Source organism: Protopterus annectens, chromosome 1.part0 (assembly GCF_019279795.1).
Source record: "Protopterus annectens isolate FY-2018-M chromosome 1.part0, PAN1.0, whole genome shotgun sequence".
Classification (NCBI taxonomy): Eukaryota; Metazoa; Chordata; order Ceratodontiformes; family Protopteridae; genus Protopterus; species Protopterus annectens.
Genome location: NC_056725.1, coordinates 1,602,287,728 through 1,602,306,711, shown reverse-complemented (window position 1 = coordinate 1,602,306,711; position 18,984 = coordinate 1,602,287,728).

Genomic DNA, 18,984 nt, shown 5'->3' with positions numbered 1-18,984 from the left:
TCAATTGAGATCGATTAAACTGAACAACAACGGGAAGTAGCATCTGATGACAAAACTGAAATCACTTCTGGAAATATGTGTAGAGAGAAAACCTGACAGAGAAGATGAATAATTTAAAGTTCAATTTCCTGAGATGATGCGGAATCCACCCACTGGCAGTGAAGAAATCATTAGTTACAGGACTAACCTTATGCAGATCTGGAAGGAAATCTAGAAGACGTAATTATATATTCACTCCATGGGTGCTTCTCTTTGCAAAATAATTTTAATCAGTTCTGATGTGCCTAGAAGAAAAAAAATTATAATTATTTTGAAATGATACTGCACTGGTTTTAGTAAAGATGACATAACTAAACCAGCAGGGAGATGGCTTTGCTATTTTGTCTTACTGTGAAATAGCTACCCTGTACATAAAATTTACCTACTACAAGAAGTAAGAGTCATTTTACTTTCTCAAGACAAATACCTGATGGAGGGCTGAGTTTCAGTGAGTTACTGAAATGAATGGCTTTAGCCTCTTTTAACATGTTAATGTGCACAAAGTGTTTATAGTAATGCAGTTTACTGCAGATTAAGAAGATATTGTATACCTAAAACAAAACAAAGCAAAATTAATAAGAGTAAGGCTTAAACTAATTGGCTGAGGCTAGAAACTGTACTATGGCTAGCAGTTCTGAATGCAGAAAAATTAATTGCATTTTATGGAACATAGAGCATTTATTCCTGACTAAAGCTCTTACTGAAATTCTAATGACATGGAAGTTAAACTAGATAAAGGAAATATTTATTTATGCATTTATTAAGAACATGGCACACGCCCTCATCTTGTTCTTGTGCTTGCATTTTATTCATTGGCCATTCAAATCCAGCTAGATCACAGTCATGTTCCACTAGAGAACCATATTAAAAAAATAAATAAAGAAAATACAAATGCCATTATAATGGACTTCAGATCATAGTGTATTCTATTTTGTGTATACATTAAGCAAGCTATAATATTATTTGTAATATATCCAAAACATATTGTCCATGAATCTGTCTGTCACTTACATGACAAGATATATTTAATGTAAACTATATACTAAGACAGCCAAATGAAATGGTAAAGATCCATTAAGCATATAACAGTGTTTCAGCTAAGTGGCTTCTGAGTGTCTCTGTTTTTTTTTTCACTTTTTAAGTCTTTATGGGCACATTCATGGCAATAAAGCCAAACCTCTCTAGCTGTAGATATACATGTTTCAACCTATATTTTTGGTCCTGTCAGTACAACCTAAGTGGGTTGTTTGATCAAGAGTTTAAAATCAAGCCTGATGCCTATAAACAGTAGGGTACTTGTAAAATATCAGAAATAACATCCAAACCAAAGGGTAAAAAGGTCACACACGCACACACACACACACACACACACACACACACACACACACACACACACACACACACACACACACACACACACACACACACACTATTCAGTAAAAACTGCAAGAAAAATATAGGTGAACTAGAATCTTCACTTTATAATACATTAAACCTCCTATAAGGACATAGTGTTTCTGCTACATGACTTCTGAATACACATGACATTTTACCTTTTAAGTCTTTATGGGTACATTCAGGCCAATAAAGCCAAACCCCAGTAGCTGTAGACAGGCTGGGAAAGCAGTACAGATGGCCCACCATACAGACTCCTGAATGCTATACCAAACTGTACATAGAGTCTGTATTCCATATGTACTAACATGACATTTTACCTTTTAAGTCTTTATGGGTACATTCAGGCCAATAAAGCCAAACCTCAGTAGCTGTAGACAGGCTGGGAAAGCAATACAAATGACCCACCATACAGACTCCTGAATGCTATACCAAACTGTACATAGAGTCTGTATTCCATATGTACTAACTGAAATGTGGGACCCATATTACCATGGTGATCACTATAGCAAACCTTACCACTTTGTTTCTAATAACACAGTTCTGATTATTATAATTTCATTGACAAACATTTTTAGCTCTCCTCCATACAGCAGTCTGGAAAGCAGGACAGCATTGTAAATCAGAACAGCACTGCACTTTCAAATGAGCCGAGTGACTTTCTGCCTGAAGCATACCTTTAGACTAAACAGAAGTACTACTTTTTCCCTTTTAGCTAGTGTTCTGTAGCGGAGTCTTATATATCCTATCCTAATCCTACTACAGAATGAACCATTTTTTAACTAAGATAACATATCCTGTAGCTTCTTGCTTGTTTGTTGGAGAGAGTTATTTTCTAATCTGAAATAACAATGGAGAATGACAGCAGTGTCTATGTACTGTATGATTTAAAAACCTCCATAGTGAATCAGATTCAACCAAGCACAAACACCTTTTTAGAAGCGGCACAATAGCAAATGATCAGATAGAAGCTGAAAGCCTTTCTTTAATATAAAACTGCATGCATTTGCTTTAGATAGAAAAATGAATTTGCTTGTAGATGGCATTTCTTTGAGAATAAAGTAAAATGCATCAACATTATTGTAATCTTTTCAGGTTTGCAGTCACAGCAAGACTTTGCTGCAATAGAAGTAGCTTTTGAAAGACTAGAGTGAGCAGAGACATTATTTTTTATTCCTGTTAGCTTGCAGACATGTTTTAAATGAAGCAGAATAACATTGGTGGAGCATGATAACTACAGAATATATTTTCCATAATAAAACCTTCAAATTGTGCCCCTTCTACCCAGAAACATAAGAAAAGGAGCTTATCAGTGCAGTATGAAACTTTGCTTCATTCCATTTCATAAATGTACTACTTTTACCTTGAATATTCGGATATCTCATTATTTGGTGCTATAGCAGCTGGGAGGGGGGTAATCAGGCTTTCAGTTATTATGAACATTTTAAAGTCTAAGAGGATTTCTTTTTCTAACCAAGCTGATTCTGGTGGAAGCTTGTCAGATGAAAGACCTACCTACTAAAACTGTAATAGAGACTGACAGTCATATTGAAGGTTATGAAAATGAGTGGCAGTTGAAACAGTATTTGATAGCACTTGTGATGTTCTGCTGTCGTAAGGAACATTTATTAGCATTAGAGTGCCTACCCTCATATTTTCTTCTCTCTGATATACCATCTCATGCTTTTCTATGTTCTTCCTGTTGATGACTGGGTCAGTAACTGTACTGGCATCTTCTGCCTTCTTGCCTTTTGTTAATTTTAACTCAATGTAATATAAAACATGATGACAATTTTCTAATCATGTTTTCAATTGCAGTACGTGGTCTGATAGGCTAGGGTTTATTGGATTTCTAAAATGGGAGTATTTTATGTCACATCGTGTTGTACTGCAACACATACACACACACACACACACACACACACACACACACACACACACACACACACACACATTCACCCTGAAATGCTGGTTACGGTATCTTTCAGGCTTGATACTTTTGCTGTGATGTACTGTGGAATAATTCAAAGGATGCTGATGACAAAGACTGTACACATGCCCCCGGATTCACGAACCCTCCGAGTAAGACTAAATAAGTCTTACTCGGAGGCTGCAGTTGAACGGTATGATGTCAGCATGCCATGAATATTCATGAGGGCACGCTGACTCAACTGCAAGTCTAACACGGACCATGCAGGAAAGCAGGGAGCATGTCCGACTGCCGAGCAGTCTAAAGGTCCACGCCCCTGCAAGTGTCCGAAATGCAAAATGACAACACACAAGAGCGAGTCCGCTCAAATGTCCATGTACCCAACACCACACTCCCTGACATTGTAAACCCCCAGCACAGTTATAAAAAGTAAAACATTTAATTATTTTTTTTTCTAATTCCCAATATAGCTGCCCGTATTTGTGTGTGTGTGCGCGGGTGTGCCCATTGCTTAGCTGCAGTTAGCAATCCCGACATGGAAGAGCATAAGAAGGAATGTTTATGCAAATTATGCCAAATAGCAATAGCGTAATGGTATACCGTTCGCACAAAAAGGAGGCATTCACAGTTCGAGTCCCACCACTTCCCTTCCTATTTATGTTCTAAATTAGTATATGAAATAATTCCTGACATATATGATTAAAATTTTACTAAAAAGCATTGAAATGGCCTGTGTATCAGTGAACAAAATATATATTTATAAAGGATCCTGACATATAATTGCCTGCAGTTAAGCAGTGCTTTACCCAGCACAATATAGTTGCCCACAGTTAAGCAGTGCTGTACTCAGTGCAATATAGGTGCCCTTAGTTAAACAGCGCTTTACCCAGCGCAATAGAGTTGCCCATAGCTAAATAGCGCTTTACCCAGTGCAATAGGTTTGTGCGGAGGTGCGCATCATGCCAACCAGCACACCATAAGGCAACGTGGAGCAAAGTAGAGCAAGTTGCCTAAACACAGCCACACCCCCTAGCCTGTCTGGACAGTAGTAAAATGAAATGCAATGACAAGGTTTGAACACAGGACTCTGTGCACCATAATCAAAGTACTGAACTACTAAGCCATGACAGCTTAGGATACACAGCCACTGTTAACATACATATACTTATAAATGGTAGATTAACCATTACTAAGCAGGTCTGCAGTCAGCCGAGAATTTTCAAAAATGGCCAATCACAAAAAAGTGCAAGAAATGCGGCATATTTAAGCCCCATAGGCGGGAATACTCACCATAACTGATTGTAGCTCCCATCTGTAGTTAGACTGGCTGGTGCTGGAGAGGGTGCATGCTTTTGAGCGCAACGTTGGGGCATCAAGGAATCAAAATACATGGTTTGGCTCCTTGTCCACCGTCATGAGTCAGGACTCCTGCAGGGCCAGTTCCAAGGGACGGAATACAAGGCAGAGACTTGGAACCAGTTAGCTCATGACCACACCAGTGTCACAGGCATTCCTCGGACTGGTGAGCAGGTCCATCACCACCATGCAGACCTGAGGAGATGGAAGCAGGACCTACTGAACCAATGGATACAAGAGGCCGCTGGGATGCAAGATGCCCCAATACTGAGTAGGTAGCCATGGAATGCAGTATGTAAGAAATGCTAATTGATTCTGTATAATGCATAGGTATGTCTCAATATCCCTTCATTTACTTCACAGCTGCAGGTGTCCATGCTGCGAATCAGCAAGCCTATGAAGATAGGCTGCTAAGGCTGCACCACCAGGCAGGTTAGTGATTATTCTGCATGTATTGTTATATAAAATAGGTGAGAGAGCCTGAAAGAAAGTGTTGTAGCCCAATAATACAGTCATAAAATGCCCTGAATAATTCCTCTGCATGAACTGTTATATAAAATAAGTCAGAGAGCCAGAAAAAGAGTGTAGTAACCAATTAAGAAAGGTAAAATATGTCCGGAATAATATCTCTGCAGGTAATGTCATATAAAATAAGTGAGCAAGCCCGAAAAAGAGTGTTCTAACCTATTAATAAAGGTATAATATGTCTTGAATATGTCTTCCATATGCACTGTAATATCAAATAAAGGAGAGAGCCTGTAGAAAAGTGTGTAATTTAATTAATAAAGGTATAAAACCTGGAGTGTGTCTGTGTCGCTTACTTTGAAATGTTGTTGTACGATTGCATTATACAAATAGTACTGTTTTAATAAGTGCTGGCAACCCACAGTTGGGCAGTCCCATCTAAAGTGGTTGATGGAAGTGCTAGTAGCTATGAAGCATATATACAGTCCTCAACAGTCAGTTACTGGCTGGCATCCATAAGTAAATCTGGCACACGAGTAGCTTGCTAATTAGATCCGTAGAAATGTGAGTGTACTACACGAAATGTAGGGTTCTGTACAAATCTAACTGAAAATGTCATGTGAACACATCCAGATATGTAGATAAAGAAATATAAATACAATCAATAAATATGTAGCAGTAACATCTGCATCTTAGACAGTTAGTATGTCAGATATAGGTCAGGTATATAATGAACTAGCCAAACCCATTACACAACCTAATGCATGTTGCCAAGTGTAATAATACATGTAGGGGATATACACCTGCAGTCAATAGGAATGCAGTGTGGACTAAAAGTACTTATAAGATGTTAATTGAGGTTTCTTTCTACATCCTACTGTATGTGCATAAACAATGCAATTCCACAACTCAATGGGTATGTGTAATCTCAAAACATTTTTCTGGGACATATGTCCTATTGTTCTATAAATATCTGCATTCACTTTGATGCATATGCCCTGCTCAAACACCACAATCATGGTGGCCTGTTGCCACCAATCATCCCTGCATGCTGTTGGAATGTCCACTGTTGTTCAATATATGCATGTGTTATGCTTGCTGTTCAACTGTTGGAACCTTGGTGTGTTGGGTTAATGGGAATATTACTGCATGCTGTTACAACTAATTTGGAATGCTGTTGTTTATGTTGTAATTAAACACACATAATCACAAAACGTATTGGAAGGCCGGTCCCAGCGGACCCACCTGTCCACCCTCACCTGGCGAGTGCACCTGGCACCAGCAGGTCAGGTGCCCAGCCTGGGCTCCCCTCCTCTGTTGGTCCTGTGCCACCTTTGGGTGGAAGTGCTGCAGGGGATGGGGCTCATCCCCCATGCAAGCGTGGGTAGAGAAGGGCCACCTGTCACCCTTCGAAGGGTCCGGGCTGTGGTGCGTAGGGAGATCCAGTGTTCAGTCGCTGATCCTCTATGCTAGCTCAAGCCGAGAGTGGCGCATCTCTCGGGTGAGCCTACCCGTCCTATGCAGCCCCCAGCACAGCCACCCTCGGGGCTGTGAAGGTGCAGTGGTGACAGCCCATGGGTGGGGATCTCAGTTCCACTGTTACCATCTGTGGGCTCATGGGCTTGCGATTTCCAAACATCCAGCCCATCAATTGTGTTCACCCACCCCATGTGTCATACACTGCCCCTGTATGCATCTTGTCTTGTCTGTTTACCTCCCCACATATACCTACTTCCTCTACTTCACTTTCCACTCTCACTTGAAAAAAAAAAAAGGGCAATCTGTACCCACAAAAAAATTACGCCCCATACATAGCTGCCCATTTTGTACACATGTCCGCTGGACATGTAAACTGATCAGTCCAATTGGCAGTACAACATACTTTGTTGTCCTCACCCCTCTCTCAAGGGTGGAAGGTTTCAAATTTCACTCCAAAGTTATTGCACATGCGCAGCTGTTGCTGGTAAAGAAATGGGCAGCTATGGACATTCCGTACACCCATCCTGCACATCCCGAGCTTGTTTCCCTACTGTCTTTCCCTCTTTGTGCCCCCTTTTTCACCACTTTCCTATCTCCCCATTTTCTTTTCTTTCAAAGAAATTAGCACGGGGTTAGCAGAAGTAAGCACTTTTAAGCAGTAATAAGCAGGATTAAGCGAGTGTGCGCATTTGTGTGCTTAGCTTAGTATTCCTAAGCGTCACGCAAACTTGCGCAAACCTGCTTACAACTGATTAAAAGTGCCTTAGTCAGGGCCCTTGCTCTGCTCAACAGCAAAATAAAATACCTCTGTCAGTCTTGAACCCCAGACCATTGACACAATAGACTGCATGAATTACCACTAAGCCACAGCAGATATACAATAACCTGGTGCTCAAATAAATATATCATGCATTACAATGACTGAATGTAAAGGAAAAATAGGAAGGCCATAACACAAAGCTTGTTCTCTGGATCTTTACCAGCAATTGTTGTGGAATGCATTACATGAGTGTGATATGAGAAGCAGCCATTCTAGCAGCAATAATGTTACAGAGGCACTTTACAACCCCCACACAATATCATAGCAGGACAAACAGTGGCAAATCTGATTAGGGCAGAGGCCATACTACCTAACTGTGACTACTTTACAGGGATGTCCCTGATTGTGAAACATATTTAAGCTGTGTCCCTCTGAATCCCTCTGAAAAGTACTGATGTCAGTCAGAAAGGTGGGGTATTACACAATGAATACTGACAATAATAACAGTAGACACCGCTTGTACTTCATAAAAGGAGTACTAATCCATATGCACTGCTTCACACAAGTCTACACTTACTGTCTCTATTATGTGTAAGGTGTACTTCACTTTTAACTACCTATCCCTGACTCCATGCAAATATGTATCTGAGAGTTTCATAGGCCTGGCAGAGGCACAAACACACAGGCATAGCAGCTATCCTGCTGTTACACACTCTGCAAATAGCTTTGGTAGGACTTCCACAAGCATACCCTTATGTAGGAGTACAACACAGAAATACCAAAGGATGTAACCATGTACTGGTAGCAACTAACTGTAACAATGCCATTGTACTAGTGATGAAAACACCTGTGGATTGCAGAGACAAAGAATAACAGTGTAACATTTGACTATCATCTGGATAGGTTCACAGTTGGGAACTATGCAGACAGACCACCTGCCTTGATAAACTAACAGGTACACACCAATCCTTTAAGTCCAGTAAGATAACATTCACACGATAATACATAATGCTCTCTGTATGTCAGCACCCCCCCCCCCACACTTTAAATAAACTTGTGTGTTTAGGGTCTACCAAGGATGTAGGTAGGCATACACAGTACTGGAACTGTCCAGTTGTCCTGTGAACCCTGTGCTAATGTTAACAATAAAACCACAAACCCTGCAGAAGTGAGTACATTAATATTCACAGTATAACAGTTCACAAACAATTCATGTGCCAAAAGAATACTTCTCAATAAGTACGTTTGTATGGCAGTTAATTATATGAGTAGAAAATAAACTACATAGTCACATAAATGATGTGTAAGCATTTGTAATGGTGAGTTAAACTCTACACTGATAACTCTGTACTGCAAGTGGCAACAGTCAGGTCTGAGTACAACATGTACATCACTGTCTACACCTCTAGCTTCCGATATAAGAAGTATACCAACCTTCTGACTTACATAACAGTGTCCACAGCAAACAAGCATGGGCCCCACTCTGGAAATCTGAAAGGGCTATGCCTACATACCTTAGCAATTTATAGCATTGGGTTGCTATGACAGTGAGTACTGCAATTACCACACAGCAGGCTGTATGCATTTACCAAATGCTGGGCACCAATTGGTGCAGAGGGCATCACATGCACATGCGCAGATACCTATAAAAGCAGACTGTACTTGCTATCCCCACATGCAGTCATTACATTGCATGTGTCAGCAACTCTAGAACCCCTGGAGAGTAGTGACAAACCTTATTACTTAATAAAGAAATCTTTACTTAAGTAAAAAATATATTTACTTAATTATAAGCTAAATATATTAATTAAGAAAAAAAAAACTTAATTGATAACCAATAATAACGACTAAGTAAAAAAATTACTTAATAAATAAAAAAAAAATTGTCAAAGCATACACAGATGGACCTGAAAGTTAGTAACAGGTATGTAACAGATTTGTAGTTACCGGCAAGTAGTAGATGTTTATGAATAGTACTGTACATACTCTGAAACATGCATATGTGGCAGCAGTAGGTATGTATGCAGTGATGCCATGCATAACTACTGCCATGGACAAATTAGTGTGTAGTTGTGTGCAGTGGGACATAACTGTGACATATGTATCTCAGCATTATGTGTCGAACATCTGAATATGCTATCTATGGTCTGTACAGTACTGTGTATAATGGCAATTTGGGGGAGTAGTGCAAACACCTATATAAACTTGGATGTGACAGAGTAAGACATGCATGATAGTCACATAATGTGTAGCTTAGCATTGGCAACTGCTGTACCAGGCTAGTATAGTAATGTTAGCATTTGCAGTTATATATACTCCCTGTACTATTACTGTATGCACACATGTGACAACTATCTATGTTGTAGCAAGGCCAAACAGGTCATCCCTGAGGTGTACAGACTTGCAACAGTGTGGACCCTGTGTGTGTATGGCACACACATATGCAGATATATTTATGTGTCTGATAAATTAGCATCTGAACATATGCATAGAGCAAGGGACATACTGCAACTGTTTGTGAAGGGTGGACATTTATATGTTGGTGCAGGTTGTTATGTGCATATTTATATGTAGGTTGTAGTGTGTGGCAAACAAGACAGCATACAGTGCTGGCATATGACATGTGGTGTTTAAATGCCATGGGTATGATTTGTTAGGTTTTTAGTCTTCCAGATAGGGGGTCCTGCTAAAGGTACAGGGGCTGAGAATACCTTCCATGCATTCTGCACAAGACTGTGCAGTATCATTACATAACTGCATCCCTCTCAACCTTTGCATAATTGATATTCCCACCATGAAAGGTGGATTGTATATATGCCTATATGTATATCTATATGCACACCAATGGATGTTCATATGTACGCTCAAGTTCAATGTTGTAAACGTATTGCCATCCCTTTTGTTAAATACCCTGTACCCATGAACTACCACATAGGTGGTAGTCTACTCAACACCGAAAGTGTGATAAGAGAATAAGGGACACAGATGGACAGTAGTGTCCCTATTGATAATCACAGTGCCACACTAGTCATGTAACCTGAGTATGGTCCACATGTCATCAGAAAAGGTGTGTCATCCATGGAAAAAGAGGTCAGTGTTCCACTGTACTCATCAGTCATAACACCCATCATAGAGTACATAGGCCCTGTTGGTATGTACCTCAGAAGACATCCACAGCGACTGTAGACACCAGACACATACCTCACAAAGAGTATTACCAGACTCAAACAGATGCCCTATGCAGAGTGTCTTACAAAACTACAGCTACACTGTGTCGCATACCGCCTACCCAGATGCAACCTCTGCCTAACATACAAAGCTATGCCAAACCCACAGGTATTGGACATGCTCCATATAAACAAATTAAACTCCATACAAACTACACACTATACTGATCGTACTGTACAGTACACCAATGGATGTTCATATGTACGCTCAAGCTCAATGTTGTAAACGTATTGCCATCCCTTTTGTTAAAAGCTCTGTACCCATGAATGACTGATCGCACTGTAACGTCAAAAAGCAAAACATGCTGGAGTGGTACATTATCATCTCAGACACATACCATACTCTGGAACTAAGCACCTGTCAATAACAAATGAAGGTCCTCATTAGCAGTTGTCAGGAATAATCATGATGAGTGGATGTGAGCTAGGAAACACAACCCGGGAATCACCTCTGTGGCTCTGCATGACAGGGGCACATGAACCTACATTACATGGGTGTTGAAGGGCAGGGTACCATATGGCTAGGCTTCCATAGGCCCTACGGATAATAGCCTATTAGTTACCTAGGACCCGATACACACACGCATGTACTTGTTGCATTACTTGCTATGTGAGGTTGACTGGGTGTGATGGTGAATGTGTAGGCAAATGTGTCAAGGTTGTGTATATGTGTGATAGCCTAGTGGGAAACTGTGTATATCATGGTATGTAGTGTTGTAACTCTAATCCCAGCAAAAGATACATATGCTATTGCTAGGCAGGAAAAGCAGTAAGGCATACGGTGTGACGTAGTCCCATGGTGTTGACCGGAGTGTGCCATTGTAGGCTTAAGCAGTACATGTATGCTTATTGATTGTTAACACTAGTGAATACAAATCCCATATGAACTGTAGTACTATCTGAAGCTGTAGGCCTAAACAGCACAGTATGGTTTATATCCACATTGCTTGGAAACACTGTTTTGTTTGTTACCTGTAGTCCTCACACATTACATACCTCAGGCATGAGACTTTGTAGGTGCTGACACACAGTACTGTATGTTACACAGGTTAAACTAATCTGGGTTGCCATACCTTTGTGTCTTGTAGGTATGTCTGATGTGTGTGTGGGTATGCCTGTAACATGGCCTTGGTGGTATGTGTGTCACAGGATATATGTGCATATCTAGCAACATGTATAGTGTAGTACAGCAGTATGCCACCTATAGTGATGAATGTGCACATTTGTTACTGAGGGGTTTGCTATCAACAAGTAGCGTGGTGTACTGGTAGTACTGTAACTGTACTTTACATTCATTTCAATGGATGACAAATGCCTGCATGTATTAGCTTCATATACAACCCCTGTGGCTAGGTGGTGCATTGTGTCACATACAGTGTGCCATGTACTGTTGTATAGTCTTACATACTTGTTTCACTTTGTTGCTGTGCATAACATGGTTTGGTATATAGTATGTGTCAGGCACTGTCAGGCAGTTGTGGGCTGAGCAGTCCTATGTGGTATTAAAAGTGTGTATGTACTGACAGCCAATAGGTTGCTATATATGGCATTTCATTGATGTCTGTACTTTAGCATGTTGTGTGCCACATGACTTGCTCACAATTACTGTTTTATTGTCTTCCAGGAATATGTCTCACAACAGGAAACCTGCCTATTGCCCTGAGGAGGAGGAGGTCATCTTTGATGCCCTGATACATCATTACAACCTGCTGTTCTCCAGATCCAGCCAGGACCAGCATGGGCGCACTGCACTGTGGCAGGATGTTGTCTGTCGGGTGAATTATGTAGGCATGCATAACTGGACTTATGAGCAGGTATGCCATCACTGCAGTGATTTAATCAGACATGTCAGGCAGCATGCCTCCGATGTCCACAGACAACAGCTTGCCACAGGTGGTGGTGCATCAACACATCCCCCCCTCACCAGAGTGGAAGAGCTGCTCCTCAGCATGGTGGCTCCTGGCCAACCAGTACAACAGACATGTGTCATCATGAAGGCCAGAGTCACCCAGCACGTAGATACAGAGCATGCAGGTAACATGGCATATCTGTAGACTACTGTTAGATCAATTGTTAGAACATGCATTTATCAGATGTGTACTGTCTATTCAGAAGATATGGAGCCTGGTGTCATGCAATATTGATAATTTGGAACATCATTTGTATGCCTGTGACTGTCACCTTTTGTACTACTGTGAAATTGCAAACACACAGCAGCAATGCCATAGTTGTTGACACTGACAAACTGCCTCATATCCTTGTAGGTCCCTCTGGTGTGATAGCAAGACAGCAGAACCATGCTGGTGAGTGTTCTACATTTAATATAGCATATAACATGTGCATGTCATAGGAGAGTTGTAGGCCATGTACACATGTAAAACACCTACACATAACGTATGCTCTACATGTTCTCTGTGGGATTATGCACATCCCAGTAACATGAGTATCCACCTCAAACACATGCAATACACAGAGCATCCCAACCAATTGTGGTACACTGTAGTGGACATTGTATAGGCAGAGTCAATACACAAGCACACAACATACACCACTTTGTCATATGCAGTTAGTGTTAATTTGATACACATGGCATATGTAGACACCTGCTGTAAGGTCATACCCCAATATCCCAAATGTCAACAACACAGCACACATACTATACCTGGGGGGGGTAGAGGCCTATCATGGGATGGTGTGACACGCTTCAACACACAACACATTAATGTTAGGCAATGCTCCCCATTGAACACCTTACATACACATGTAACAACTGGCTGTGAAATGGTTAATGTAGCCAAAGTGGTGCAGTTCAGGTACAGCAAGATAGTTGCCAGTGTGACATACATTAGTGGCGTGACCACATGATACTGCCTGATGATGGCTCATGGTACTACATTACATCCAGTTACAGTAACTACAGCACTACACATAGCATTCATTGCGATACAACTGACAGTTGTGTGCATCCGGCCATGGTATGTATACCTATGAGTGATGGTGCACAGGACATTGGAAAGTGTTTCAGACTTGCACAGCAATGTTGTGTCCATGTACACATTGTGTTCCAAGGTGAGGCCAATCATTGAACAACACACATGCATCAACAACATGTATACTGTTATCAACAAGGAATCTCCACATTCACACTGCATGCTGTTGAGCAACACACATCCTGCATGCTGACACGTGTGAGAGGACTCTTTGGCTTGTGATACTGTACTCCACCATCAACCACAAATGAATATGTTCCGTATTGCTGTTGGTGTGTGTGTGCATGTCAACTTGAGTGAGAAGCGTATTTGTGTGCATGTGTTCATGTGTTCATGTGTGCATGTGTGCATGTGTGCATGTGTGCATGTTTGCATGTATTCATGTGTGCATGTGTGCATGTGTTCATGTGTGCATGTGTGCATGTGTGCATGTGTTCATGGTGTTCATGTGTTCATGTGTGCATGTGTTCATGGGTTCATGGGTTCATGTGTGCATGTGTTCATGTGTTCATGTGTTCATGTGTGCATGTGTGCTAACATCCTGTACAGATTGTGAAGTGTGTTTCCTGTCTTCCTCTCACAGGGGCTGAGGTATTGTTGGATGAGTGCAGCAGGGAACCCTGAAGTCACTGCCACAGATAGTGGACATGATGACACATAAACTCGCACTCATAAAATCGTCTAAGGCCAGCTTCAAGAGAAAAATTGCACAGGACACTAAGGATAATCACAAGGCTTTCTTTCGTTATGTTAGGAATCTGCATGGAAATTCCCAGATATGCTCAGAATTAGTCCAAAATGACACAAAATACACCGAACCCACAGACATTGCCAACATCCTAGCTGACAGGTTCAGCGCAAACGCCCCCCCCCACCAAAAGGGCGAATATCTATCCCAGCAGAGTGCTACCCCCCTGACATCTCAGATGCTCAGGTAAGATCCGCCCTCTCCAAAGCAAAAAAGCACAGCATCAATGGGACCAGACGGTGTCCCGGGCTGCGTCCTACATGAACTCCAAGAAGAGCTAAACCCAAACATAAAACTACTGTTCAATCTCAGCCTTACTACAGGATATGTACCCAAAGAGTGGTGTACAGCAACAGTGGTCCCTCTCCACAAAGGTGGTGCCTCAAAGGATCCTGGAAACTATCGCCCCATAAGCCTGACTAGCTTGGTCTGCAAAGCTATGGAAAGGATCATCATGGATCTCATAAATAAAGATATTGGGGACCTACAGACACTGGATCCTACCCAGTTCAGCTTTGTTAAGGGCAGATCCTGCCTCTTAAACCTGGTCGATTTCTTTGAAACAGTCACCAAGGCCATTGGTGAGGGGAAGGTGGTCCACACAGCCTACTTGGACCTCGCAAAAGCCTTCGATACAATACCCCACTCGGGCATTATAGATAAGCTCACCAGCTTAAAAATAAACCCCTATGTCACTGGATGGGTTGCAGACTGGTTCAAGGACAGAACCCACATGGTTAGAATTGCTGGAGCCATGTCAGACTCCAAAGCAGTTACAAGTGGCGTCCCACAAGGCTCAGTCCTGGGACCTCTCTTGTTCAGTATATATTTCTCGGAGGTACAGGCAAACACAGAAAGACAGTGGCTGACCAAGTTCGCAGATGACTGCAAACTGGGTGCCATAATCGACTCTCCAGCTGACACAAGCATCCTCCAAAAGGGCCTCATAGAAACAGACAAATGGTGCCAGAGCCATGGCCTCAAGCTAAATACCAAAAAGTGTATAGTCATCCCCTTTGGCAAAACAAAGTGCCCACAAATTACCACATAGGTGGTAATCCATTAAGTACCGAAGAAGTAATTAGGGACCTGGGGACCCAAGTTGATAGCAATCTCTCATTTGACAACCACGTGTCCAAAGTGGTTAGAAAAACATTTTATATAGCCCACCTAATCATGAAGGGATTCACATCTAGATCAGGGGAGGTCATCGTGCCTCTTTACTCACCCCTCATCAGGCCCATAATTGAGTACAATGCCCCTTTTGGGATGTACCTTACCAGACACCTGCAGCAACTGGAAAGACCCCAAAACTATCTCACAAAGAGGATCAAAGGGCTCAAACAGATGCCATATGCTGCCCAGTTAAAGAAACTCCAGCTCTACTCAGTGGCATACCACCTGCTCAGAGGCAATCTGTGCCTGACGTATAAAGCCATGTCCAACCCGGAATTAATGGACATGCTGCACCTCAGAAAATCCAAATCCCATTGAGCTACATGATCGAGAGACTTGAACCTCAGCACTGAAATAAATAGGACATGCTGGAAGGACAGATTCATAACCCAGAGGCTCCCTACACTCTGGAATAAAATCCCAGTCCAGGTTAGGCAGAGTCCCTCATTGACTCTCTTCAAGAGGAATCTTGATGAGTGGATGGGAGATCGTAGGTTTACGCCGGGTATCACTTCTGTGTCACTGTTAGACAGAGGCACAGTATACTAACCTCAAAAAAGGGCATAGCAAAATTAATTTAAAATGGGTGGCGAAAGCAAAACACACTCTGGCTAGGCTTATAAATGCCCTAGGGCAGATAGCCTAGTATGAACCTATGAACCTATGAACCTATGAACATGTGTAGTGGCACAGGCAGGTTTGTCAGGGTCTGTCGTTGGTCCACCAATCGACAGTACACAGCTGTCCACCCCATCTATGCGCACATTCATACTGCCGATACATCCCTCAACACCAATGGCCATAGCGGAGAAACATCATATAGTAGGCATCGACCAGGATAGTCTGGTATCTATGGCACATGCAACCCCACACAGCAGCCATACCCAGACACCTGGAATGGTACCACATAGGCATATGCCCAGGGGTTCTCATGGGAGCACTGCTGGTCATAATGCCCCTGGCAGACATACCCCCACAGGTCACACAATCTCAGCTATGTTCTGGGCTGTAATGCAGGCACAGGCACGTATGGAACGGTATACCAGGCAGGGACTAAGGGCGCAGATGGCTCATAACACCGCTATCAGTGACAGTATCCGTGACCTTGCAGGTGCCATCCGTAATTACACCGAGGTCATTGATAGATGTTGGGGGGAGACAGTAGATGTCCTCCGCAATGTAATGTCCATGTGCCAAATGAAGTGCAGGATGGCTGAGACGTCGACGTGGATGCATGCCAGCAACATCATCAGCTGGCACTCATCGCTGATGATGCACATGTCCCAGCCACTCCTGTAGTGGCAGTACCAGCCCCCACAATGTTGGGGCTGGGCTGTCAATAGACCGTCCTAGACGACCACGTGCACTTGACTCTGGCCAGTCCCAGCAGGGACATGGGTCCAGTCGACATCCCTCTGCCTCTGACGATAGTACCCAGTCTGGCTTGGTACCCGATACTGTCCGTGGTACCCCTGGCAGGCACAGGTACTGTGTCCATGGCCGGAGACAGTGATCTGTACAGCCTGGCAGGTACAGTCCATGGCTGTCCCACAACCTCCCATATTTGGCAGCCACAAAGTGGAACTGTGTGCATGCAGACACACAGACATAAACCAAACACCTAGCGCTAACACATACACACATACATTACACCAACATTGACCCATACTGTACTGTTGTCCCTCACACACACACACACACACACACACACACACACACACACACACACACACACACACACATGTCGATTGGATGGGTCATTGTCAGGCTCTGGAAAACCAATAACACACTCTGTGCATATGATGAAACTGTGCCTCCTCCTGTCATCTGTGACAATGATGCAGGAACAAGCTTACATGGTGCTGATGCACAGGGGTGACCTAATAGCAGTGTAGCAATGTTGGCATGTTGTCAACAGCAAAGTGTACTGATATCCTTGTAGGTATATCTGAGCAGGCATGATGCATTAAAGCTATGATTATCAATGTAGTATTGTTTACACCAGTGTTAATTCCAAGACTGTATTGTCCACCCATGTGCCACTTGTCTGATGTGTGCGGTACTGGCAGCATGTGTTGGTGAGTGGATGGTACGTGTGTGATGTGTGCAGTACAGATTTGCAGGTGTACATTTGTGAACATGGTGGAGGTGCACCATCTGCATGTATGTGCATAGTGGACACATGGGAAGGGTGACATGCCCTGTATTACACAGTGTTAACACTTCATATTTCCTATTGGTGGCCAGTATGCATTTTACTACACATATGTTACAACTTGGGTACACATGTGTTTATGACATGGTTTGACACTATGCTGTGGGTGATACTGTTTATATCGGTCATTGTTTTGCATTCTGGTAGTATACATAACCTGAACAGCCTGATTTTACCCAATCGTTAGATGATGTCTTGACAACTGACACACAGATGTAGGATACACAGTAGCATTTGAGTTCTTCCGATACTATACTATACTAGTAACCAGTGGTATTGCCCACCACCCATTCCTGGGACCACTCCTGTTTGCCATGTAGCCATCCTAGGTACAAGCAAACACACTAGGGATATGTCCGTCCAGATCTGGTAATGCATACAGTGGCCTACAATGCATTCTCCAGATGAGACACTTATCCTCCACAAGGGTATCATACAGACAGATACCTGTTGACCAACCCATGCTGTAAAGCTATAAGCCAACTATAGCATAGTCATCCACATTTACTATACATAGTATCCTGACAGTAATACATTGTTAGTAGCCCACAACATGTAGCAGGGGTACCGATGTGTACATACAACCCGTTATGTCATCTGTCCTTTGGTATTCACATTTCCAAAGGTATGCTGGTGTCCCTCAGTGCATCACATAAGCATGAAGGGGTCTGTATGCATATCCACAGAGGTGTTGTACACCTGTAATGAATGGCCATTATTGATAAACTGTGTTGTGTTTGAACATGTCTGACATATACCCCAGCCATGAACCCTCACTCACACTATTCTATAGAAACTGTCATGGGTGTGTGTGACACAGATGACCTAGGCCACAGATCACTACAGTGGCTGGCCTTGCCACATACATACATATGTGACCTAAGGTCTGAGAAGCAGCAGCACAGACTGTCAATGGTAACAGATGTATTCATGTAGAAAGCAGGCTTCACACATATGAAGTAATTGAGGTTACATGTACATATATGTATTTGCCACACAGATAACAATTGAGGTCACATGTACATATATGTATTTGCCACACAGATACCTGAAGTGTGCAATACACATACTGTTGTTTTACTGATATGTCATAAAGTTGTAAAAGCAAAACCCACAACCCATTGACCAACAGTGTCACACGCACACAATCAGCAATTGCAGGATTCAAACTCCTACCTAACTAGGCTACGATTCTTGAGTGGTA